Below are 24,568 nucleotides of genomic sequence, written 5' to 3'. Positions count from 1 at the left end.
CCAAGAAAAGCATATGACCAATAAGTCAAAGCAAGTTTCCAGGCCTGGAAATGCAAAGGAAAGAATAACTCGCATCAGATTTCACAATACTCAATCCTGGTGACAGTCACTGGTTGTTTGAGTACTTCCATGGGTCATACGCTTCACACATTACATGGTATTTAACCCTATGACAGTCGGTGAAATGGATTTTATCATCTATCCATTTTGCAAAACAACAAACGGAGCCTTCCTTGGTGAGGGTCAAGCATCAAGTAAATGAAAGACAGAAATGGATTCCTGATAGGCGAAGGTGTGCTTCATCCCCGTTGTGTTGCAGAGGAATATGAGACTCACCGTCCAGAAACATGAGGTTCAGGAATCCTCCTAGTTAGGTAGGTGTGTTTTCTGTGGCTGTAATGGGATACAAGAGCCTAGTGTTGGTTTATAATTCTGGTCAAAGATCAGTGACCCACATCTGATGCTGACCTTACTGGCAGAGTTGTGAGGCAGAGCAAGTTACCCCATGACACAAGACAAGGACATGAGTGTCTAGCTTCTGGTCTCCTCCCTCTTCTTAGAAATCAGTGGTAAACCCCACTCTGAAGATCTTGTCAAAGCCAATTATGTCTCAGAACTCCCACCTCCAAACACCTTCAGTGAATTAAACTTGCATCATCTTCATACCACACTGGAATGAAGCATGAACACGCCAGTCCCCAAGGGACACTCAAGCCACATACAAACCACAGCACTTGTGAGATCATACAAAATCCTCTTACCCAGAGGGAAGAAATCCTGGTGCTTGTACATCATCCATAGAACAACTACTTCCAAATAGCATATACTCGCCTCCTCTCAACAACCCCTGTACCCATTATATGGGTGGAATATACAGTTGGGTGTAAAGATGTTAGTTATTACCAGATAGCCACAAAGCAGCAGCGCTGGGCTGTCATTACAATGTACTTCTGCTGATGTAACACAATACTCGAGACTGGAATAGTTATCATTAAAGGCCAGGAGGTACCAATGGCACGATGTGGTTGTTATGGTTTGAATATGCGATGGCCCTCATAGCACAAGTCAGGACAGGACAGTGAGGGACAGGTGCTCACGACTTCAACTGTTCTGAAGGTTTCAGAGTCTTTACACGGTGGAAAGCTGTTTTCTGATTGCTTGCCATTCAAATGTCCCCACCATTGCTTGCAAAGCTGCTTACAATGACACTGTCAACTGTGGTGCTGCGTATGAGTAGTTCTCACTATTATGCAGAAGACTGAGACACGATGATCTCTTGAGTCCAAAAGTTCTTAGCTGTGGTGTGCTATATCAATAATATGTCCCTTACGTTCAGTATCAATATAGCAACCTCCCAGGTGCAAGGGGACTACCAGGTTGCCTGTAGAGGGATAAGCTGACCCACGTTGGAAATGGAGCAGGTCCAAGTTGTATATTTCCCCTACCATGGTGAACTAAAGCCTTATGAATTTGGAAGCAAATTAAACCTTTTCTCCTTTGTGTCTGTCAGGTAATTTTTTTTCTACAGCAGCATAGAAATAACTAATACAGTAATACAGTCAGTATTCAAAAAAATGCTTACCTCTTGCATTCCATGGGCCAAAACAGAAGGGATTGGGAGGGAATCGAGGAGAGAGCAAAGACATGCCTCTAATGAGCACCGATTCCAATCCTCAGTCGCACAAAGAGGAAAGTTACTCTGCAGATATTAAAGCTGTACTTCAGAGAGAGTCACCAGTTTTCTGAAGGTCACAAAACAAGCAAATATCAGCTAACATTTGACCTGGGCTAGTGAACATTGAACACATCTGTAAACCCACTTCCCACCTCTGACTATGCTCCACCACACACACACACACACACACACACACACACACACACACACACACACACACACACACATTTACTTCCTTCATCTCCCAACTATCCACCATGCTGTCCACCATGCATGAGCAACCTAAAATCCTCAGCCAGCACCTGACGACTCCTTCAGATACATGATCCTTCCATATCTTCCCCTGTTACTACCTGTGTCTTTGGTTGGAAAGAGAAATCTAGAGTTTTCTTATTAGGATTTTTTAAAATGACTTGCCCCCATGCTTTCTTTTTATCTTATATGTGTGCTTTTGATACTCAGTTCTGATGTTTGCTTTTTAATTGTAAATCATGATGAAACGTCATCAGATAACATGGCATGGACTCTTTGTCTGACATTTGCCATTGCTATAAAATTCTAGAGCCTAAGGGAATCCTCTTAACCTCCTTTCATTTTCTTGTTTCCAAAAGAAAGGGAATAAAATGTGTCTGGATTGCAGGGGTGGTGGGGAAATGGATGGAAAGGCAATATGATAACAGATGATTTCTAAGGGCCTGGCTAAAGGAAATCAGAAACTGTTTTGTACTGGTTGCACGGAAAACTCTTATGTCATTCTGAGAAAGGATAACATGTGTGTGTGTGTGTCTGTGTGTGTGTGTGTGTGTCTGTGTTTGTGTGTGTGTGTCTGTGTGCATGTCTGTACATATTTGTCTGTGTGTCTGTGTGTCTCTGTGTGTGGTGTGTATGTGTGTGTGTGTGTGTGTGTGCACATGACTTTGAGTGTGTGTGTCTGTCTTCTGTCTCTCTGGGTCTGTGTGTGTCTGTGTGTGTTTGTCTCTGTGTGTGTCTGTGTGTCTCTGTGTGTATGTGGTGTGTGTGTGTGCACATGTCTGTGAGTGTGTGTGTGTGTGTGTGTGTGTGTGTGTGTGTGTGGTAAGTTCAGAGAGCAAGGCACCCACAGAGGGAATTGCTTCAATATTGCCTCAGGAGCCTGGAGAAAAGACAAGCAAACCCTACTATAGGGTTGGCTTCTGAGAATCAAGCTCTTGTCCAGCATGGGCATTTTTAAACTGAAAATTTAGGAAATCGTATTTCTATGCCATCTAACCTGGGCAGAATCCCACCTTAGTGGAGACAACAGGGTGCCATGTTACAACAGACAGGGTTCTGGGGTGCTCTGGTCTGACTTCCTCCCTGCTAATAAGTAGGGTATGCCTCTAACTAAGTGTCTCCTCCCTCGTGGACTTATTTCTCAAATGTAAAATGAAGAGTTCTTGACGAGAAAGTCTCTGATGTAACTTCCTGCTCTGAGGTTCTGTCCATGTGCAAGAGATTTTTATGGTACGAATTCCGTCAGCCAGAGACTCTGCTTCTCAGACGTGAGTGGTTTTTCCCTCCACCCACTCAACAAGCACAACCTTTAGTCAAACCAGATTTGGGTATAAATTTCATTTACTTCTTGTTTGCATTGACAATTACATAATGCCTCAAAACTAAGCTCCCATGTTGTGGGATAATTAAAGCATAACAATTAGTCACTTGCTGGGAAGGTGTTCACATTCTGGACTCAGGCCCCTGGAAGGGCTGAAGCATGTATGGATCATGGGACAAAGACTGGGCATCTCTGTGCTTGACTTCGTAACTTCGAGGGATCTTTAAGTACCTGAGCTCTGACAAAGTCTATCCCCAAGCTGTGTGGCAATCCGATGATTATCTCTTTTGCATTGAGTTTGTGTAGGAGGAGGAGGTAGATACCAGAGGCCAGTTACCAAACAGACCCAACTGAATCTTCTTGATGACTACATGTATAGTAGATCAATTCCCCCTGTCATTATACAGCAGAGTCAAGATTCCAACCAGTTGTCTGGAATCTCAGTGTGCGTGCATTAATCCTTGACAATGTCTATGACTAATGCAGTAACCATGCAGTCTGATGAGCTGTACCCCCACTTCAGCACTATGAACACTTAGGGTAATTCTTTGGTGTTTCAGTGGTCATATCATTGGGTGTTTAGAAACATCCCTGGCCTCGTTCCATGATACGTCATTAGCCATTTCTTAAGACATTTCTCAAGGCATTGACAAATGTCATAGGTGAGTGGCATGGACGGAATCCAGCCAGAAGAGGCTGTTGTGTCTATAGTACCTTCCAAGGAGGCATTTTGAAGAGTAGAAGTGGTATCATTTAGGCAGTGACCATCCTCACTCAAAGTGTTTTCCTCCAGCCACCCAAGAAGCTCCCATAATGCTGGAGGGGCTGAGCTGAAGAAGCCAGCTCCACCCGGTCTTTCAGTCATCACTACTGGACCGAAGCTGAAATGAGGATGGTGACAAGGACAATAGGATGGTGATCTGGTGTCACTTGGGGGACTTACAGACCTCTTAGGACACAAAGAAAAACTTTTGGCCCTTCTCAGGTTTTTGGTAATTATCAGTTGGCTCCTCTTCTCTTGAATATTCTGCCATTAGGTCCCTTGTTCGGATGGTTACTCACCCTGCACATCACTGATGGCAGGTGCATCTGCTTCTTATACCCCCAACACAGAGGCTCTTCTACCAAAGGTGATGTGTTTTACCCACTCAGTGCCTCTAGGGAGATGCTGGGAAGGGAATCTCACTTTAGAATGCAGTCATCTTGTTGGCTTTTCCTGTTTTCCCATTTCTTGTCCTTATCCCTCTTGATATTGGCCATGACCCTGGCTTCTTTTCCATGGACACCCATGAAGGCTTGGATCCAGATGACGCTAAGTCTTCAGGAACTCACCTTTATTTCCATCATGAGCCAAAGCATTTTCCCCACTAAGGCTTCCCTCTCTAAGCAAGGCCACTAAAGGAGCTCCCTTAAGGTAGTAATGTGAGATGTGTACCAGAAAACAGTATGAGTGCTCTGGTTTAGATATAGATGGAGTGCCCTCCAGGATTGCAGTGTTAAAATTTCATCCCCACTGCCAATTGTTTTGAGAACAGAAACTTAATCAATTTTGGTAAGAGATGAGGCCTTTGGGAAGAGATTGGACTTTGGCAAAGTTATCATAATGGAGTTCTGGTGATTTTGAAAGAACAGAGCAAGATAGAGAAATATACATGCCTCTGTCTCTTGGCATAGTGTCCTGTGGCACAGCAGGATACATCTAGCAAGAAGACTATCACCACATGCAGCACCTCACTCTTGGACCAGAATTATGAAGCAAGATGAACCTGTTTTCTTTAAAAGGGTTTCATTGTAGCAGTGCAAATCAAACTAGAATGCTAATACTTGTGGTGGTAGTTTAGCCTCTCTCTTAAATGTTTGGCAGTGGCCTCTGTGCTTGATATAGATCATCTCATGTAATAATAAATCCCAGTCAGTCCAATGATACTTAGTAAAACATATAGCACAGTAATCCGGAATATTCTGAGTCAAAGGCACAGCTTACATCTTTCTATATACCTCTGTTTTCTCCTTCATTGGCATAATAGAGATCACAAGAATGGCTACCCTTAAAGTCATGGTGAGAACTGAGTCAATAAAGATGGATGGTGTTTGAAAGAGTGTCTGGCCCCTTAGCATATGTTCAATAAGTGATGGACTGTTGTCACAACCATTGAGGATAAATAGAGGGGTTTTAGACTGAGGCAGCCTTAGACAGGGACAACTCACACAGAGAATAGGGTGGGCGAGTAAGGCCTTGTACTCAAGAATATCTGATGCTTTAAGTTTCATGAAATCAAAGCCCACTGGTCAGGAGCCCCTTTCTCAACCTTCCCTCATGACTTCAGCTATGAATTCCTCATTCCCACAGAGTTTAGTGAGACACTTGGGAAAATATTTTTCCAAAATAAATGTCAAGTTATTATTTGTCTCAAACCACCCAATTCTATGGCCCATCCCTGTCTACTAATGTTACCGCCCCATCCTTATTTAGACTGAGGTTTTATAGCTGACCAGGGCTCCCACCAGGGCTTCCCTGTCCTACCATCTCCAGCCTGAGTCACCCTGTGATGTCACTGTCCTGCATTTGTCATGGTGGCTGCTGTGGTCTCAGAGATGACTATGGATGAGGCTGGCCCTGAGCCCAGATGTGACTTATTCTCATTGTGCATTGCTGCATTCCTCCCTTGTAGAGCATAGTCATAACAGGGCTACCTCCACAGTCTGATGTTTCCTTTCTGTATCATTGTACAGAGAGGCTGCTCAAAAACCTCCTCATTAGTACAGATTAAGATCTGCAAATTCTCTTAGAAAGGATTTTATCACTGTGATGAGACACCATGACCAAAAAGCAAGTTGGGGAAGAAAGGTTGTTTTTTTTTTTCCCAGCTTATACTTTCATATCACTGGTCATCATCAAAGGATATCAGGACAGGAACTCAAACAGGGCAGGAACCTGGAGGCAGGAGCTGATTCAGAGGCCATGGAGGGGTGCTGCTTACTAGCTTGCTCCCCATAGCTTGCTCATCCTGCTTTCTTATAGAACCCAGGACCTACCAGCCCAGGGATGGTAGCACCCTCAATGGACTAAGCCTCCCACATCAATCACTAATTAAGAAAATTATATACATGCTTACCAATAATCCAACCTTATGAAAGCATTTCCTCGATTGAGGCTTTCTCATCTTTGATGACTCTAGCTTATGTCAAGCTGACATAAAACTAGCCAATATAGAGATTAAATTGGATAGGACCAAAATGCCTGTCATGGCACAGAGTTGGGAGCACTAACATCTATTGTTGTGAGCATGACATATAACAAACCAGCTCAAAATTCAGCAACTTAAAATACTCTTTTTAAAATGCATGTCTGTGTGTGCACGTTCATATGCACATGTGATATTCTTAAAAATCCCATCCACCTTCCTTGAGTCAGAGACTTTCACTGACCTGGACCAATTAGGCATGTCTGGCGGGCCAGTGAGCTCCAGTAATCCTACTGTCTCCACTTTCCTGGAGTTAGTATTAAAAGGATGTGTCAACTCACCTAAATTTTCACATGAGTTATACAGATTAAACTAAAGCAATCACTTTGCGAGCTGAGCCATGTTCCCAGCCATGTCATTATTCTTGCTCCCATGAATTATACAGCAATTGGTAGGTTTATGTTTAGCGCCAAGTGGACCAGCAGCTTATCAGGACGTGCTCTCAGCCTGACAGTGTCAGAAGTACAAGGAGAAAATGTCCAAATTCACAGGCACACTTTAAAGCACTATTTCCATCTCATTGGTCCAAGCAAGGGACATAGACAAGCCCCAAATTAAAGACGAAGGATGTACACTCCAATCAAAGATATGGCAAAGTTTCTGTCTTAATAAATGCCCAAGACTCGGGGCCGTATAAAGACAAAAGGTCTGTTGAGGGCCAAGTTCAAGAGGGCCAAGAGCATGCATGACTTCTGGTAAGGGTCATGTGGCAGAGGGTATCATGGGACAGAAGCTCACGAGAGGTCACAAGGCAAGACGTAAAGCTGGAGAGCAAGCTTAGAAAACCAAATTAGCTTAATGGCAAGCCTAGACAGCATCCCAGGAGCCTAATCAGCTCTGAGGCTTGATCTCTTAAAGGTTCCACCACCCTTCAATACCATCAGATTGATACAAGCTTCCAGATTAGGGCAGGGGCTACAACATTCCAAGCATAACAGTAACACTGCAGAAGGTATGGATGCAGAGAGGTGTGAGGAAGTAGGAGCGGTGGTGTTAATCTATTGCTGTGTCTCTGCTTCTGACTCTCCCTCATATACTTCAGCCTCTCTGTTTTGCCTCATGCCCACCCACACCCACCCTGAGGAGAGAGGACATACAATCTGTGCATTGGCATCTGTGACCAATAACTTGTATAGGGCCTTGAGCTTAGAAGGATGTCTTGGTGGTAACCCCAAAGGTCACGCTTGCTCACCTTAGTGTGCACAAGATACTCTGAACTTGCTCCTTCTCTGTATATCAGAAACCAACTAATTCTTTCAGCCACTCCTATACTTAGGTACTTTCTCCTTTGACAGCTGAGGAAGCCAAGGGTTTGCGATGTCCATTTGCCCAGGGTTGTACAGGTAATAGGTAAAGAGAATTTTGCTGAGCCTAGTCTCCGATCACAGGTGTGTTAATGCAGTGCTGTGTTCCGTTCATCAAACCAGGAAATCTCTTTCTGGTTCTCTCAAACCAGAACTCAGGTCAGGTTGTGTCCGACGTCCGATGCAGTGCTTACACTTTCAACCTTACCTATGTCTGTGCTATGACTCATCTATTGGTCATCCTTTAACTTTTCCACGTTAAGTTGAATAAATGCCTTTTAGAGGAAGCTGCATGTGAGGGAGGACCATAAATGAGGGTCAATAGCTCGTACCACAACAGACAAAGTAGCCATTAAAAGGATCTACAGAAACAGGATCTACAGAAAAGAGGGCATAGTTCAGTTACCAAAGGCTTGTCTAGCGTTCACAAACTCTTGGATTGTGTCCCCACTGCACAAAAAAACCTGGACATAGTGGCAAATGCCACTAATCTCAGCATTCCAGAGGTGGAGGCAGGAGCATCAGAAGTTCACAGTCATACAAGGCTACACAACAATTGCCAATCCAACTTGACATTCCAGGGGACCCTGTTTCAAAAGATAAAATGATTTACAAAAATAAAGCAGATTTATTAAGTTCAAACCGGCTTGCCTTAGCTCTAAGCTCCCAGAGAAAGTTGGATGTTTGTGGGCACAGGGTATGTGGCAGGTTGAACTAGCTCTAAACTTAGATATTCTTGATGGCTTCTCAAGGTTAGGAAGTTCATTGAAAATAGAAGAATGTCCTGCTTCAATGGTTCGATGTATGAATATATTCAGGTTCCACCAAAACCTACTGGAGGGGCCACCAGAAACTCTGGCTCTATTTCAGATGTACATGGCTTTGGAAGAAAGGCCCAAAGTAGTTCTGAGGAAAGACCCCAAGAACCTTCTGGAAATCCTTCAGTCCCTCCTTGGATTGAGTCTTTAGAGGCCACTAAAGATCTGTCTGTGTGACCAAGGATTGTGGCCAGTGTTCTCAATGAGTAGAACACATTGCTGTAGTTCAGACCAGTCCATTAAAGCCATGATCACAAGCCTACAGCACTATTGAGGACTGATAGAAACTTTAAGTGGTGGGACCTAGAAAAAGGAAGTTAGGTCATTAATGGCATATTCTTGAAGGGGATGTCGGGACCCTGGCCACTTCCTGTCTCAATCTTTGCTTCCTGACTGCTGCCGTACAGTGAGCTGTTGCTTCTGACCTAAGCTCTGCCATCTTGTACAACTCTAGATGTCCCTCCCATGCACAGACACCTCTGTAGTCCCTTTATTTCAATGGGAATTGGAAATTTATTGGAAGCTATGCCCACCCACCATAAAGAGGCAACCATTTTGGCTTTAGAGTCTCATTGCTACTCCAGTGACCCAGAAAACACTGCACTGATCCCTTGAACCCAGATCCTGCAAAACATTGGGATTTTCTGCCTATCCTAGGGCTTCTGTGTCCCGTAAATTAACCCTTCTCAAACTCCCCTTTTGTGGGAACCTCCGCATCATCTCTTCCCACAGCCAAGGAATTGTTTTCCCATCACACAAGTGAGGGACCTTCTGCTGAGTGCAAGCATTTCTCCCAAATCAGTTCTCTCCCGTGTCAAAAGTTGCTTTATTTTTTGTAAGGAGCTGGGTCTTTGAATCAAAAGCTGGAGAGCAAAGGAGTGCAGACCTTTCCCAAAACATTGGCCACGTGGCAGCAGCATGGCTGGAAAGACAAGGACACCGCAGAACAAAAACACAAACCAGCTGATTTCACCCGGCTTCGCAAGTGTTTAACACATGCACACACACACACACACACACACACACACACACACAGATGTGTGCACACATACACACAGGTATGCTACACAGCTGATTTTGATAGATTGGCAATTTCCTGTCATCCCTAGACCTTTATCTCCATTTTATCCTTTGACTTTAAGGGTACATATGACTTTCTTCTTGTTTTTTCTATTGTTCGTAGTGTGTGTGTGTGTGTGTGTGCGTGCGTGTGTTTGCTTTCTCTTTTGTTGTTCATCTTTTTTCTCGATTTTTCTAAGAAAAGTGTTCTGAAGGAAAGAATCTCATAAGACACTCCTTTGTTTTCTTTTGTGTTCTTAACTCTGCCCCAGCTTGGGATTCTGCTCCCTGTCTGTGCACAGCAAGGCCTAACCAACTTTCTGGGCTGTTCCCTCCCCTTCCCAGGAACAGTGAGAAACAGCAGAGAAAGCCATCAAAGGCTGCAGCTCCACAGGCCCCGTGCCTCCTGCTTGGGCACAGAGAGAGGAAAGAGGCCCCTGTGGGCCCCAAAGGGGATTTCTTCACTTCCTGGCAGTCTCCAGTACACAAACTGTGTTTGCTAGGAGGGAAAGGAATGCTATTGATGGCGTTGATGCTGCTGGAGAGGAGAAACAAAAATAATCTGGGACCACTGGCTCTGTTTCCTGTGCATGTGTCTGTGTGTCTGTCCTGTCCCCAGCCTGTCTGGCAAGCTCCGTGCTTGTTTGGGCTGGAAAAGGTTCGTGGAGAGGGCTCCATGGAGCCAGGGCCTGCTGCAAAGACATTTCCAGGGTCCATGACCCTGGCCCAGCAAAGTAGGACAGCTGCCACCTGGCACCTAGAAGTGTCTATTCTCAGTTGTGGCCACAGGGATGGAGAAAGCCTCCTTCCTCCTTAACTGCTCTGTTTCCTCTGTGCCCATCAATCTCTGGCCCTACAGGCATGACCTGTGCTTAGACCGTTGCTTGTATGTTTCAAGCCCACCTCCCACCCCCCACCCCCACCCCCACCCCCACTTAACTTTAGGCTCCTTAAGACATAGTAGGTGACTCAAGGTGAACCCTAGCTCTTGGTCCCTGCCTAGAAGTTTCTGGAATTCAGTAGATACTCAGCATATTTAGTAGAATGGCTTCTATGTCCACTCTCTGTCTTTCAACTTTCCTTCCCTGACACCACCTGTCTTACCTCTGAGAGAATCATCTCGAGCCTGAGGATGCTGTAGGGAGAGCCTGGCTGTCCTCATTCTGCAAAGGAAGATACTAACCTCAAACCCACCTTCACACTGATAGTAAAATGTGGAAACTTTAGGATCTGAGATGTTGGTTTGTTTCCCACCCCCCAACCCCACCCCCCCCCCCCCCCCGGTATCTTTCCATTGCTACATTTTCTCTTTCATCTCTTCTGTTACTTTCTTTTCTTGCCTTCTCTGCCCACCGATATACCTGCCCATAATCACCCTTTCCATTCTGGCCAACCATGTCTCCATCTGTGACTTAAGGACTCTATGGGCTCTGAGCAGAAGACTGAGATGAATCCACTGTGTGAACCCAGATGTATCAGCAGAGAGGAAGCAAGGATGAGCACCAGTTAGCTGAACTCATATCTCTACTCTTCTCACTCCTGGAGACATATTTCTCCGTGACTTTTATTTAAGATCACCTCGTCATGGTCTGTGTGTGCATCTTATAGGTACATATTCGTGTGGGTGTGTACACGGGTGGGTAGAAGTCAGAGGTCAATATTAGATCATTTCCCTAATCACTCTCTAATTTACTGTTTAACACGGGGTCTCTCAGTGAACCTGAAGCTCACCAATTCAGCTAGGTTAGCAGACCAATGAGCTGGAGGCACATTCTTGTCTCCGTTGCCCCCCCACCCCCCATCTCATCTCAAGCATACAGATGCGTGCTGCCATGCCTGGATTTTTATATGGCCCTGGGAATCTGGACTTGAGGCTTCCTTCTTGCACAGAAGGCATCTTCCCTGTCCTCCATGAGCCAGTTCATCTTTTTCTTCTTGTGAGTGGAATCATAGTCTTCGTGTCTGGTGTCCCTTTCTAGGTTCTTCTATGCAGCAGCACTTATTAAGACTTCATTCCCTTCTTATACCCTTGTATGGATACCTGGATTTTGAGTATCATTTATCAACTGATGAACAATTAGACATTTCTCATATTTTTGGTAATATCAAAAATGCCTTTATGAACATTTGTGAGCAAGTACTTATATTGACATTGCATTTTCATGTTTTTGAGGAGATACTTAATTTTTAGGTTAAGGGCATTTTAACAAAATGTACATTCCCGGGCCTCTAGACCCTCTAAATCAGACCATGGGAAGAGATGCAGAGCATTTCATGGACAGTTAGTTAGCTCTGTGGAGATTCTGAAGTACATGGGGGACTAACACTCATTCTAATCACATGAGCTTCACTGTCTAGATCCCATGTCAGAAGGCACAGGGCTGCCTCACTGCCTGGGAGTCCAGCACAATGCCTCAACAGGGAAGAACAGTTTATCTAGTGATTTCTAATATGTATGCCTCCTCCTAAGCACACCAATCCCCAGAATCAGCCCACACAGAGCTGCTATGCCAGCTATTGCTGCTGCAAAGATAGAGATGAGACAGCCCTACATGGAGTCATAAGGTAGACCAGGACCTTCTGACCTGCCCAGCGCTCATCCAGCACCCTATCAATGGCTGTTCTCTAAACCAAGCATTCTAAAAATTAATCAAGTGTTTAAAAAGACTGGGGGCCCCCTGTTCTTCTCAGCTATACCCTTCTGGGTTCCCTAGTGGAAGTTCTGCATCCCTGAATTACAGTTTGAAACCCTCCCATCTCAGAGATTGTCATCTAAATGAGGTTAGTAATATGTCATTAATTCAGTCATCAAAATTTTCTAAACATTTGCCTTGGGTCAGGAACTGTAGTAGATTCTAGGTAAACAGTAAAAAGACACAGCTCGGCCTGGAGAGATGGCTCAGCCATTAAAGGCTATCACAACCAAATCATCAAAAAGGCACAGTGTCTGTCCCTGGATTATTCACAGTTTATCATGAAGGTCCAGAATAAATGCTATAATAGTGTGGTTGGATGACCTGGAGATACCCAGGCAGGCTTCCTGGAGGAGACAGGCCCTCAGCAGACTTGAAGACATTGTAGGGGAGGAGATGTCATTTCAGGCAGAGGCTTTATAGGTACAATGGTAAAAAGGCAAAAGGAGGCTGCTTGTCTAGGGGGAGGGAGTGGGTTTTGTGGCTCTGCAACACCCAGATCATAGAAAGGAGGGGCAGGAAGGGTGTGAAATAAAAGGATGGCCCAGGATCAAATGGGAAGGGGTGGGGCCTTATGTCACACAAACAACACTAATGCAATGCTAGGCCACGAGTCCTGACATCGCCAAACTAAAGGGGAGGAGGTGTGTGTAACTCATGAGCATTAGAAAAGCAAAAGAAATCCCCAGGAGGCAGCGGAAATTAATGAGTACCCCTGAAAATGACAACAGGGCAGACTATGGACCTGGCACTGGAAACTGGTAACTACAAACTGCTGTATTCTCTCAGCACCTCAGCCAAGGTACCAAGCCAGATGCCAGGAAATTCAACACCCACTGAAAGCCAGGATTGCACCAGAGTTTTTTAAAGCATCTGTCAAATATTTGCTTCAATATTCCAGGATGTCCCTACTTCAAATATTTGTCATGTGGACATGTTGTGACTTGGGGTAAGAAAGCGAAGTCAGTGGATTGACCTGTGTTCACCCATGAATATAGTTCCCTCTCTCACAGGCTCTGGGAATCCTGATTCATTTTTTTTTCTCAATTACCACCTATTAGACCTCTAGATGTATATTAGATTGTGAAGATGGGCAATAAACAGGATGGATGGATGGATGGATGGATGGATAATGGATATAAGAGATAAATGATGATAGATGATTCATAGACAGACAAATAATAGATGTTTGAATGACTGAAAGATTTATTATTAAAAATAATAGGTGGTAGATGATACATAAATGATAGATGATAGATAGATAGATAGATAGATAGATAGATAGATAGATAGATAGATAGACAGACAGACAGAAGATAGAACAGTAAGGAGTTTAGAATGATGTGGCTGTTCCTTGCAATCACCATTTCTACTAAGAGTGGTAAGTAGATAGAGGTGGGCAGAAAGAATTCAATAGTGTCTATTCATTACTTTTCTGTTGCTGTGATAAAACATCATGACAAAAGCAACATAAGGGACAAAGGATTTATTTTGGCTCACACAGTCCACCGTGGTGGGGAAGACATAGCAGCAGGCAGGAAAGGCATGGGAGTGAGAACAGAAGCCTATCTGATCATATCCATACTTTGAAAGCAGAGAATACACAGGAAATAGAGTCAGGCTCTAAAACCTCAAGACTCCACCCACAGTGACCCACTTCCTCCAACAAAGCTCATCCTCCTAAAGGTTCCACAACCTTCCCAAACACTGCCACCATCTGGGGGCCAAGTATCCAAACACAAGAGTGTTCAAACTAAGCATTCCAAACTACATTCAAGCTACAACAAATAGGAACCAAGTATGGGGGGAATCAGGAAGGGCTAGCTGGGAGCACGTGATGCCTGAGGAGGTCCTAACAGATCAGTAGAATCTAGACATGGGAGTCAAAAATAGCCTGGCTTTGGCTTGAGAAATCAAGCCACTGAGGGACCAGCCTCTTATTGTGTGACCTGAGAATTGTAAAATTTCACCAATCTGATGGAGTAATGGGGTAGAACAGAAATGAGCATGCAGCGCTTCATAAAAGCCTCAGTAGATGCGTTGCATCTGAGTTTGAGCCCAGCACTAAGAGTTTAGTCTTGTTAAGTCAGTTTCATCCTTACCAACAGTCTTGCATGAGAGACACGATCATTTCTTTCATTGTCCGGAAGAGCAAACAGATCTAAGGTGGAGATTCTCCTGAAGCCATGCAGCTCTCTGAGAACAAGATGGATTGGAACTCAAATGCTGTGACTTCATAATGAAAACTCTGGACCAGTATAGAAATGGATGGGAGCTGGCCAAATGATGAGCTTCATAGCATTGCCTGTAACCCCCGATGAGCTAATAGAGGCAGGAGCCAAAGCTAACGGCAGCAGTTTCCCCAAGCCTTGAAACCCCTGTGCGCATTACATCAATCAATCAATGGAAAATGAGATTAAGAAAAAACACATCAGAATGGCCATTTCCCTGGGTTTAGGGTTTATTTCTCTACCAGTAATGCAATCAGCCCTTGAGCCACACTGAGAAATAAACAAAAGGGGACAGATTGAGGAAGGTGTTTGCCAAGGGCTTCTGCTCCAGCTAAGTTGAACTCTTCCTACTCCAAACCCTGCAGCAAAGAACAGCAGATTCCTGGTCATCCTGCTTATAGCAGGCAGGAACTCCAGAATTCATCTTCCTCCATCACACCTAGTCCCAGAGGACAAAAAGGAAGGTCCCCAAGGGACAGTGTGACAGCCAATATCACACTGCTCCTTCCTCTCAACCTGGGACTTATCTAACACTGCACGCTTACACACCATGCGTTGATAATGGCAGTCATGCTCGGACACGCAGGACCTGGTGATATGGGATCAGGCACTCACCCTCTTCCTATATTCCTGGATTGGACAACAAAGCCACTGGTCCAAGAACAGCCCCAGTGCCCTTATCTTCCTGGGGCAGCTTCTCCATATCTGCTGGCCCCAGCATCTCTCTGCCTGGCAAGCCAACAGGAGGAGTGACAGAAACATGACCTTTTGCTATCTGACTTGTTTTCCTAGGGCATAAATCAAAGAGCTCAAAGCACATTCCTCGCCTCATATTCATGCACTGCCTTTGGTGACAAAGCTAAAAAGGCACTCGGGCTTGTACAGAAAAAGCTTTACTCTGGAAGCATTAGAATCTGATTACGCTGGGGTCCAGCCTGGACCGTCACTCATTGCTATGTGGTTTGGAGTAAATCCATCATTTTTCTGGTCTTCAATATCTTCATCTATGAAGCATGCATCTTAACAGTCAGTACCCATCTCACAGGCTGAAAAGAGGGTTCAGTGGAACACTGAGAATAGCGCTGCTCTGCACACAATTGTTCAGCAAAAGAAGACATTACTGTGGCAACCTTAGGGAAAACTGAGGTCCTCCAGGTTTGTCCATCTCCTAAAGCCCAGAGTCATAGACAGTGGCTTTAAAACATGTGGAGTGTTTTGACTGTGGTTGAATCTTTATGCTCTTCTCCTTGCTAGGGAGGACAGCTGGTGCATCATCTGAGCTCTGAAGACATTTGACAGTGCCTTCTGGCTGGGTTCGCAATAAATTGGGGAAATGGGGAAATGGGGAAATGGGGAAGGGGATGTCAAATCCAGAATAAAGGTCAGCCCAAAGAGGCACGTGAATGTATGGACCAGACACATTGAGCTTTCAAGCCCAACACATCTACATTTGGCTTCCTATGGAAGAGTAGGGACCCCATGAGGGAGCAGAACAAAGAGGTTTAATCTTCACTTTGGCAGCAGTGAATATCCATCCACCAGTGTTCTAGGCAGGTAGAGGGGAGGGGTGTTCCTAGGAGGGGCCTTTCTGCTCTGATGGAAATGGCCTGTCTTGCTTAGAATCCTTGGTGAGTGCTTGGTGCTGCCAAAGTGAAGCAGCATCAAATGTTCCAATCCGTTTACCTTGGCCTCTTGGTGGGCTCCCTACTTTCTACAAAGCTGTGAGCCTAGGGAAGCATTCATCAGTCCGCACGGTCTTGCGCTGTGCATTTTAGCCTATGACACCTGCACATCAACTTTTCACAGAGGAAAGCATGCCTTACTAAGAAATAGAACTGAGATCCAAATCTCAAAGCCATCTAAGGAGCTGGGAGAAAGGGCAGTGTTACAGAAGCACTGGTCAGATCCCGACACTCAAAACTGTTTGGTCCACCATGGATTGATTTGTACTGATTTATACCTTTAAAATGCTGATAGTGTCGTAGGAGAAATATATATTAACCAGGCGTGGTGGCACATGCCTGCGATGCCAGCATTTGGAAGTAGGGGGTGGGTGGGACAGAAGTTCAAGGTCATCCATGGGTCCGTGGGAAGTTTGAGTCCAACTTGGGTGATGTGAAATTCTGTCAGAAAGGAACGAAAGGGAGGGGGAATGGAGGAAAGAGGGAGACCGGTTTATATTAGTCAGTCTGGGGGAACCCTCTCAAATTTTATTTCATTTTGTTTTCATATACTTTTCAGACTAAGCGTTTAGCCTTCTTATTTTAGTCCTGGTCCTGCCCTGGTCCTCTCCAGAGCACGTGCCTCCCATAACCCTAGGCGACCTCTATTGTCCAACGGCACCATCCGAACTCAGAAGTGTGGAAGGAGAGCATGCAGAGAGATGCTTCTGACTAGAAACTGACTAACAAGGAATATCAAAAAGAGATCTCCACAGAGCAACTCTGGGAGAAATACAAAGAAAAAAGCTTGTGGAGTGTCTAAATCAATCAAGGGGTAACAGGAAAGACAGTGAAGGGTGGGCTTGGCTCCGGAAACATACTCAGATGTCTAGCATCCTCCCTTAATGGTGGTCCCAGGGTTTGCACATAGCCTTTCCTTTTGAGCCCCTTGTAGCCTCAAATTAAGTGGCTTGACACAGACATTCTGCTGAGGGCTTGAGATATATTACAAGGAGCTCGGAAGATTCTCAGCTGTTCATGGTGCTGTGGGGTTTGCAAACTCATTCCCATATGTGGCCCAGATGATGGCCAGGCTTCCTTCTTCCCCTGCCTGAAACCTAGATATGATTTGCTGAGACCTCCGTTCATTTCACAATCTCCTCAGGTCAGGGAAAATTCCCAGTGCCTTGGGAGAGCTTCATCCTGGCTTTCAGGACCACAGTTCCGACGTCACTTGCCACAGTTGTACATCCAAACACTATGCAGTCCCTGAGTGCACGATCTTACTGGGGATTTAAGGAGCACCCAGGGCTCATTGTGGAAGGGCCATCTTCCTCTGTGTAGGCTCGCAGGTGCTTCTCCTTCCTCGATCGCCTGCTGGTTCCAGTACAGCAGAGCAGTTCCTGCTGACTAGGAATAGGAGCTTCCTGGGTCCATGTTCCTCCTCTCAGAGCCCTCAGCTCACCTGAAGAAAGATGCCCCTCCCCAATTAAAATTAGGGAATTGAGAACACTTTAAAGGAAAGACACGCTCCCAGCAACCCAGAGTAGATACTCAGTCTGAGGTCTGAGCTAAAGATGGACGTTTGGGAGTGTTTCGAATTTTCTGTTTGTTTGGGGGATAAATTTCCATCTGGGTAGTCATCTCCTTTGGGGATTTTTACATGTCTGTATGTCTGGACAGCATCTTGCCATGTACCAGAGGCCAGCCTGGAACTCTCAATCTTTCTGCCCCAGCCTCCTGAGTACTATAATTACAACTCTAAACCACCATGTCTGGTCTCCCCTCACTGTTGACCATAAGCTGTTTGCTTCATAAAATAATCCAAACTGATAAATTAAATAAGAGCAGACAGTGAATGGAACCTCCTAGGCATATAAACATTATAAAAGAGAAAAGAAAACATTTGAACTTCATTGTTTCGTCTACCATGGAGCATGAAGAAAACTTTAACTTGCCTGTTCACTGTCCCCTGAGGGCTAAAGCTGAGAACAAAATAGGCTGAGGGGTGTGTAGGTTGCCTGTCCCCTTGGGAAAATGTGTGCACGCATGTGTATGTGTGTGTGTGTGTGTGTGTGTGTGTGCATGTGTGTGCCTGTAACTCTTTCCATAAGGAATGAGTATCAGTCTCTGAGCATGTCTCGGTGTCTACTTTTGTGTGGATGTCTTTGTGCAGTGATGCATGTCTAGCTGTCTCTACACATGGCTAGCTCCACATGTCTGTGTGTGTTTGCTTTTGCCTGTGTATGTGTCTGAATTTCCCTTTGTCATCAGGTTTGTGTGGTGCCTCTGTGTACAGAAGCCTGAGCATCTGTCTTTCTGTAGGACAGTCTGAGGAGATGCTGTGCCCTGCCTGTGCCATGTGCAGACGTGCACAGGAGCAGGGCTGCGGTAAGGCTCAGAGAAGCCATAGGAAAGGTCCTCGCTGCCTCTTCGAAGCAGGTCATCTGCTTTCCTGGTTTTGTTTTTCATCCTCCCAATGGGCTCCAGACCCTCCTTGCAAACAAAGAGAGTTTAAAAATTGCAGCCCTTCCTGTGTTCTCAAATGTTCAGAGTGCTGCAGTGAACTTGACCGCCGGCAGCTTGGATACCCAGCCCTGCCGCTGCAGCAGGAAGCCACCAGCCAACTGGCTGCCACCACCCACTTATGTAATATGCCCCCAGAGGAAGGAAACAAGAAGCAGCTGCAAAGGTCACTGTATCCCACATCAGGAGCTGGTGACACCTTCCATGGGAATGGGAAGCCTATGCAAGACACAAATATGTCCTTTGAGAGTGTCCTCCAGTTTAGTCAGTGAGAGAGTGAATGCATTCTCTTTTCTGTTGCTGTAATAGAGTGGTTGAGACTGGGTGATTTATAAAGGAAAAAGGTTCATCTGAATGCTGGTGTATTAGTTTCTTTTCTCATTCTTGTAACAAAATATCTGATAGAAGCAGTTTATGGGAGGAAGAATTTATTTTGATTGACAATATAAGGTATGATCAATCATGGTAGGGAAGGCATGGTGACTCCTTTCATGACCGAAGATGTTGGTAACCCCAGACCATAACACTGACAGACTTCGATGGAAATCAAGAACAGGGTATAATCTATAAGGCTGGCTCCCTCCCCAGCAATCCACTTCCTGTAGTGAGGCTCCAGCTTCTAACAGTTCCACAACTACCATTACTCCTCACCCCCAGCCCTAAAAGTTGTACTTCTGGCTGTAGACTAAGTATTCAAACACATGAGCCTGTGGGGAACGTTTTACACCAAACAACAGCAACATGGAAGTCCAGGGGATGTGTGCTGAAGAGGCAGCAATAATAAGGGTGGCTCCTTTTCTAACCCAGCCGTTCAGCTACTAGCCTAGTCCCAAAAGACACACAATATCTTTAGAACCTAATCTGCTCTCAGATGGTCTCAGCACAACCGCAGTGCCAGACTTTTCAACAGGACATAGGGTAGGACAAACTGCATTCAAACCTAGCAGCACTCTTACTGGGAAGTTATTGCCAACCAACCAGGCTTTCTAGTACGTCGCTTATCCTCTCCCCAGGTCAAAAAGAGGCAGAAATTAGCACTTTGAACATTTACACACAAGTTTCCTGAATATCTATTCTGTGTTCAGTGTTGTAAAAGACAAAGTAACTCCCATGCTGCCACCCTAGGACTTGATCCTCTTCTCTACACCATCCCTCTGTGTGTGTCTGGATGACGGGAGACTATTGGCTATCGCTGTACCCAACCCACACTGAGAGAACTGGTCCTCTTCAGGCAAGTTCATGATCCCATGCCACCACATCTCCTCTGCTCGTCCCTAGTTGGAGCTTTAACACCTCCACCTAGGCATTCATTTCCTCTACCCTGTCTACATCTGAATAGGTATCCACCCTTCATCTCACTGCTTCCTACCAGGGCAACCAAAGCCATCTCTGAAATGGTTCCAACCCATGTTTACAGCCTACCTACCTCTGGGTGACAGCAGTCTGCTAATGATGCACCCTCTCGATGCCAAGTCTTCTTTCAAGCCATTCCTCCTTTTGACTGCCAGAATACCAAAAGGGTACACCAGTTCTTATCCCTTAAGAGGTCATGAAAATCCCTCAAAATCCATCTCACCAGCCTCCCTTCCAGTGAGATTGTCCCAATCCCAGCTCTGTCTCCTTAAATGTTACCAAGGAAGAATAGTCTATTTGGCCTCGACTGTCAATCTTTGTTTCCCACAGTAAGCATGCAATTCTTAAAACCTAAGAGTCCTTCTCCTGCTGGAGTCTACATTACAGATGCCCAGTAATTGCTACCCAATGTGATGTTCTGGGCACACCACCACTAGAGGTTGTGAGGTATCAAGCAGATTGGAAGTAGAGAAAGCTACTGTCGGGGTAATGGATAGGCAGAAGGGAAAGGAGGAACATCAGAAGCCATGACCAGTTCCTGACTATCCTTGTAACTGGCCTGAGACTGGAGGGCCTGAATGCTGAAGCAAATAGCAGATGCTAATGTGGGACTTTTGTTCCCTTGAGAGCTCATCTATCCTAAGATAGAAAATCAAGGAGGTTCTATGTACCAAGAATACTCTAAGCCAGGCAATGGAACATGTATCTCTGGCCATACCTGCAGAAATAGGGCACAAGGGTGGCGGAACCTCACATTGCCTAATAAAAGCTCTCATTTCAATTCGAGCTGGGCAGTAGTGATGCATGCCTTTAATCCCAAGCACTTGGGATACCAAGACTTGATGGCAGCCTGGTCTACAGAGCAAGTTCCAGGACTACAGAGCAAGTTCTAGAGCTACACAGGGAAACCCTGTCCCAAAAAAAAGAAAAAACAAGAAGAAGGAGGAGGAGGAAGGGAAGGAAGAAGAAGAGAAGAAGAAGAAGAAGAGGAAGAAGAGGAAGAAGAGGAAGAAGAGGAAGAAGAGGAAGAGGAAGAAGAAGAAGAAGAAGAAGAAGAAGAAGAAGAAGAAGAAGAAGAAGAAGAAGAAGAAGAAGAAGAAGAAGAAGAAGAAGAAGGAGAAGAAGAAGAAGAGAAGAGTTTGAGAGGACACAAAACACAAAATGGCTTAGCAGGTAAAGGTGCCTGCTGTCATCTGACCAACTCAACCTGAGTTTAATCTCTGGGACTCATATTTATAGAATAACTAATTCACAGTGGTTGTTTTCTAGCCCCATGGTGTGCATCTCATACACACACACACACACACACACACACACACACACACACACTGAGAGAGAGACAAAGAGAGATGAAGACAGAGAGACATGCAGACAAACAGACAGGGATAGGGAAAAGGACAGGGAAAAGGGAAGGAGGGAGAGGGAGAGAGAATTTAAAAAATAAGAAAACTGTTTTATACAAAATCTCTCTAATTTATATATGCAAGCTATTCAATTAAAAAGTAAATACCACCCTGAGTATTTACTTTTACACTGGTATGTGGGCCACATTCAGCAAATGGGCTACCAGCTGGCGACCTCTGCCCCAAGAGATGTCAGATTACTGAATAACAAGCCTATACCTGGTTTCCTGCCGAGGCTGAGACTAAGGCACTCAAACTAATAAAAATGTCAAGTGTTCTGATGAACCATACAGCCAGCCCAACTCCCAGCGTCCCCATCCCTCTTTCTGGAGTCACATCCAAACTACCCATGCAACAGCCCAAGCACCAAGCAGCACAGGTTGTTGGATGGGTACCTAGAGGTATTAGATGATAGCAACTGTTTAGAGTCCACCCAGAGGTACCAGGAGGGTAGATACCCCAGATAAGCCAATGAATGCAGGCATTTCAATAGCCTAACCATTCTAGGAAGGTGGGCAGGTGTCTCTTTACAGATCATCAACTCAGCCCTCTACAGCTTAAGGCCATTTCTGTGCACTGCCTAGGTGTAGGTAACAGCTGGAAGGCAAGCCCCTCTTCCCAGCCTTTGGACACACACACACACACACACACACACACACACACACACACACACCAGCCTGTTCCACTCCAAGACACCCACCCCAGGTCCCCCTAGGCATTTGCAAAGAGCAGGCACCATTCCAAGCCTTGACTTCATGCTAACCATCAAACTCCCAAGCCAGGGAGGAAGCAATAATGTCATCATCCCTGTACTTGAGAAAAGCAATCATCAGACTTGGAAGAGGTTTGCCTTGCAATGCAGAAGGCCAGACAATTGATCATGGCAAGGAACTGCCTCAGAGAAGGGGGCTGACATTTACATGAGTAGCATTTGTAAGGATCTAGGAGGCTGCAGTGTCCTTGGAGTCAGGGATCTCGGGACTCATGCTAAGACAGAAAAGAAAAACAATTACTATGAGCAGGATTCTCCTGGAGAGCTTGGGGAAGGTTTAAATTTCTTTTACAACTAGATTGCATCTTCCCTCCCTCCTCTGCTCCCAACCCCTCCTTCTCATCTCCCCTCCTTCCCATCTTCTCCTCCCTTTCTCCTCAGAAAAGGAGTGGCTTCCCATGGATATTAACCCACCTTGGTATATCAAATTGTAGTAGGACTAGGTACATCTTCTCCTATTGTGGCTAAGCAAGGCAGCCCAGTTAGGGGAAAGGAATCCAATGTCAGGCAACAGAGACAGAGACAGCCCCTGTTCCTGCTGTTAGGAGTCCCACATGAAATTGTAGCTGCCCAAGTGTTATGTGTTATATGTGCAGAGGTCCATCCCATGAATGTTCTCTGTTTGGTAGTTCAGTCTCTGCTGGCCCTTGTTGGCTGAGGTTAATTGATTCTATGTTTTCTTGTGGTCTCCTTGACTTCTCTGGCTCCTCCAACTCTCCTCCCCTTCTTCCACAGGATGACCCAAGCTCTGATCAATGTTTGGTTGTTGGTCCCTGCATCTGCTTTCATCAGCTTCTGGGTGAAGCCCCTCAGGTGATAGTTAGGCTAGGCTTCTGTCTGCAAGTACAGCAGAGTATCATTAATAGTGTCAGGGGTGGGCTCCCACTCGTGGCATGGGTCTCAAGCTGGGTCACTCACTGGTTGTCCATTCCCTCAATTTCTGCTTCCATTTACCCCTGCACATTTTATAGCCAGGTCATATTGTAGGTGTAAGGTTTTGTGGCTGGGTTGGTGTCCCAGTCCCTCCATTTGGAAGTCGTTTCTGATTACAGTAGAAGGCCATGTCAGGTTCCATATCCCCCATTGCCAGGAGTCTTAGATAAGGTCACCCTCATAGATTCTTGGGAATTTCTATTGTTTTAGGTTTCTAGCTTGTCCCAGAGATGCCACACCTCCGCCCCACTGAAGGGAAAACCTTTGATGGCAGGTGGGCCTCACTCCCTTTACCTCTGGCTAGTAAGGATGTCACTGGCTCTCTCTATTTGACTAAGTCCCATGAGGGCAGGGCCAGTTCACTGATTTATAGCTGGCACTGAGTTGCTGGGAGACCACGCAATGAGAACTAAATGGCCAGGAACAATGAACAATGGATAGGGCTGTAGCACACACAGGTTACAGGGATCTAGAGATGAACCATAAGTTCTCACATGGGCCTGCCTGATGGCCAGGCTGGGCAAGTGTGCTGGGTAGTCTTTGTCAGTTTGACATAAACTAGAGTTACCTGAAAAGAGGGATCCTCAACTGAGGAGTTGCCTCCCATCAGATTGTTCTGTGGGTAAATAAGTCTATGGGGTCATTTTCTTGATTAATGATTAATGTGGTAGACTTAGACCACTGTGGGCAGTCTTGGGTTGTATTATAAGAAAACAGGCTTAATAATCAAAGAAGCTTCCATCTGTAACAGATGAGAACAAATATGGAGACCCACACCCAGATATTGCACAAAAAAGGGAGAGACCTTGAAACAGTCAGCCCTTAATGAGATGTCTCCATCAAATCTCTCCCCCTCACAGCTGAGGGAACCCCATGGAAGAAGAGGCAGGAAGGGTGTAAAAGCCAGAGGAGATGGAGGACACCAAGAAAACAAGGCCCATAAGCACAGTTCCTCTATGGCTCCTGCTTGAGTTCCTACCCTGACATCCCTTAATGATGATCTGTAACTCGGATGCATGACTAAATAAACCCTTCCCTCCCCCAAGTTGCTTTCAGTCGGTGTTTTATCACAACAGAAAAGCCAAGCTAGAGCAGAGGGTAAGTTGAGGGTCCTTGTGTTAGTAACTTCTCTGTGGCTATGATAAACCACCATGATCAAGGCAACTTATAAGAAGGTTCATTTGGGCCTGTGGCTCCAGAGAGGTAAGAGCCCGCCGTGAGGGAGATCTGTCATGGAGTAGACAGCACGGTGGCAGGAGAAGGGTGCTGAACTGGGAGCTCACATATTAACCATGTGCGTGAAGGAGACAGAGCAGACAGGA

At 45.4% G+C, this 24,568-nt stretch overlaps 1 protein-coding gene and 1 long non-coding RNA gene across 9 annotated transcripts in view; one reads left to right on the top strand and one right to left on the bottom strand.

Moving 5' to 3' along the window:
- The window catches only part of Gm35636, a 28,377-nt gene extending 13,051 nt beyond the window's left edge, over window positions 1-15,326 (bottom strand). For all 3 annotated transcript variants that reach the window (XR_003949028.1, XR_003949029.1, XR_871924.3), the window contains exons 1-4: window positions 15,214-15,326; window positions 14,470-14,563; window positions 1,583-1,699; window positions 337-393 (exon numbers count right to left, since the gene is read on the bottom strand). This is a non-coding gene — a long non-coding RNA (predicted gene, 35636). The remainder of the gene's footprint in view (window positions 1-336; window positions 394-1,582; window positions 1,700-14,469; window positions 14,564-15,213) is intronic.
- The window catches only part of Syn3 (synapsin III), a 450,181-nt gene that overhangs the window by 321,651 nt on the left and 103,962 nt on the right, over window positions 1-24,568 (top strand). The window lies entirely within an intron of this gene.

Source organism: Mus musculus, chromosome 10, assembly GCF_000001635.26.
Source record: "Mus musculus strain C57BL/6J chromosome 10, GRCm38.p6 C57BL/6J".
Classification (NCBI taxonomy): Eukaryota; Metazoa; Chordata; class Mammalia; order Rodentia; family Muridae; genus Mus; species Mus musculus.
The sequence above is the reverse complement of the archived record's forward strand: the minus strand, read 5'-3'. Positions and strand labels throughout refer to the sequence as shown.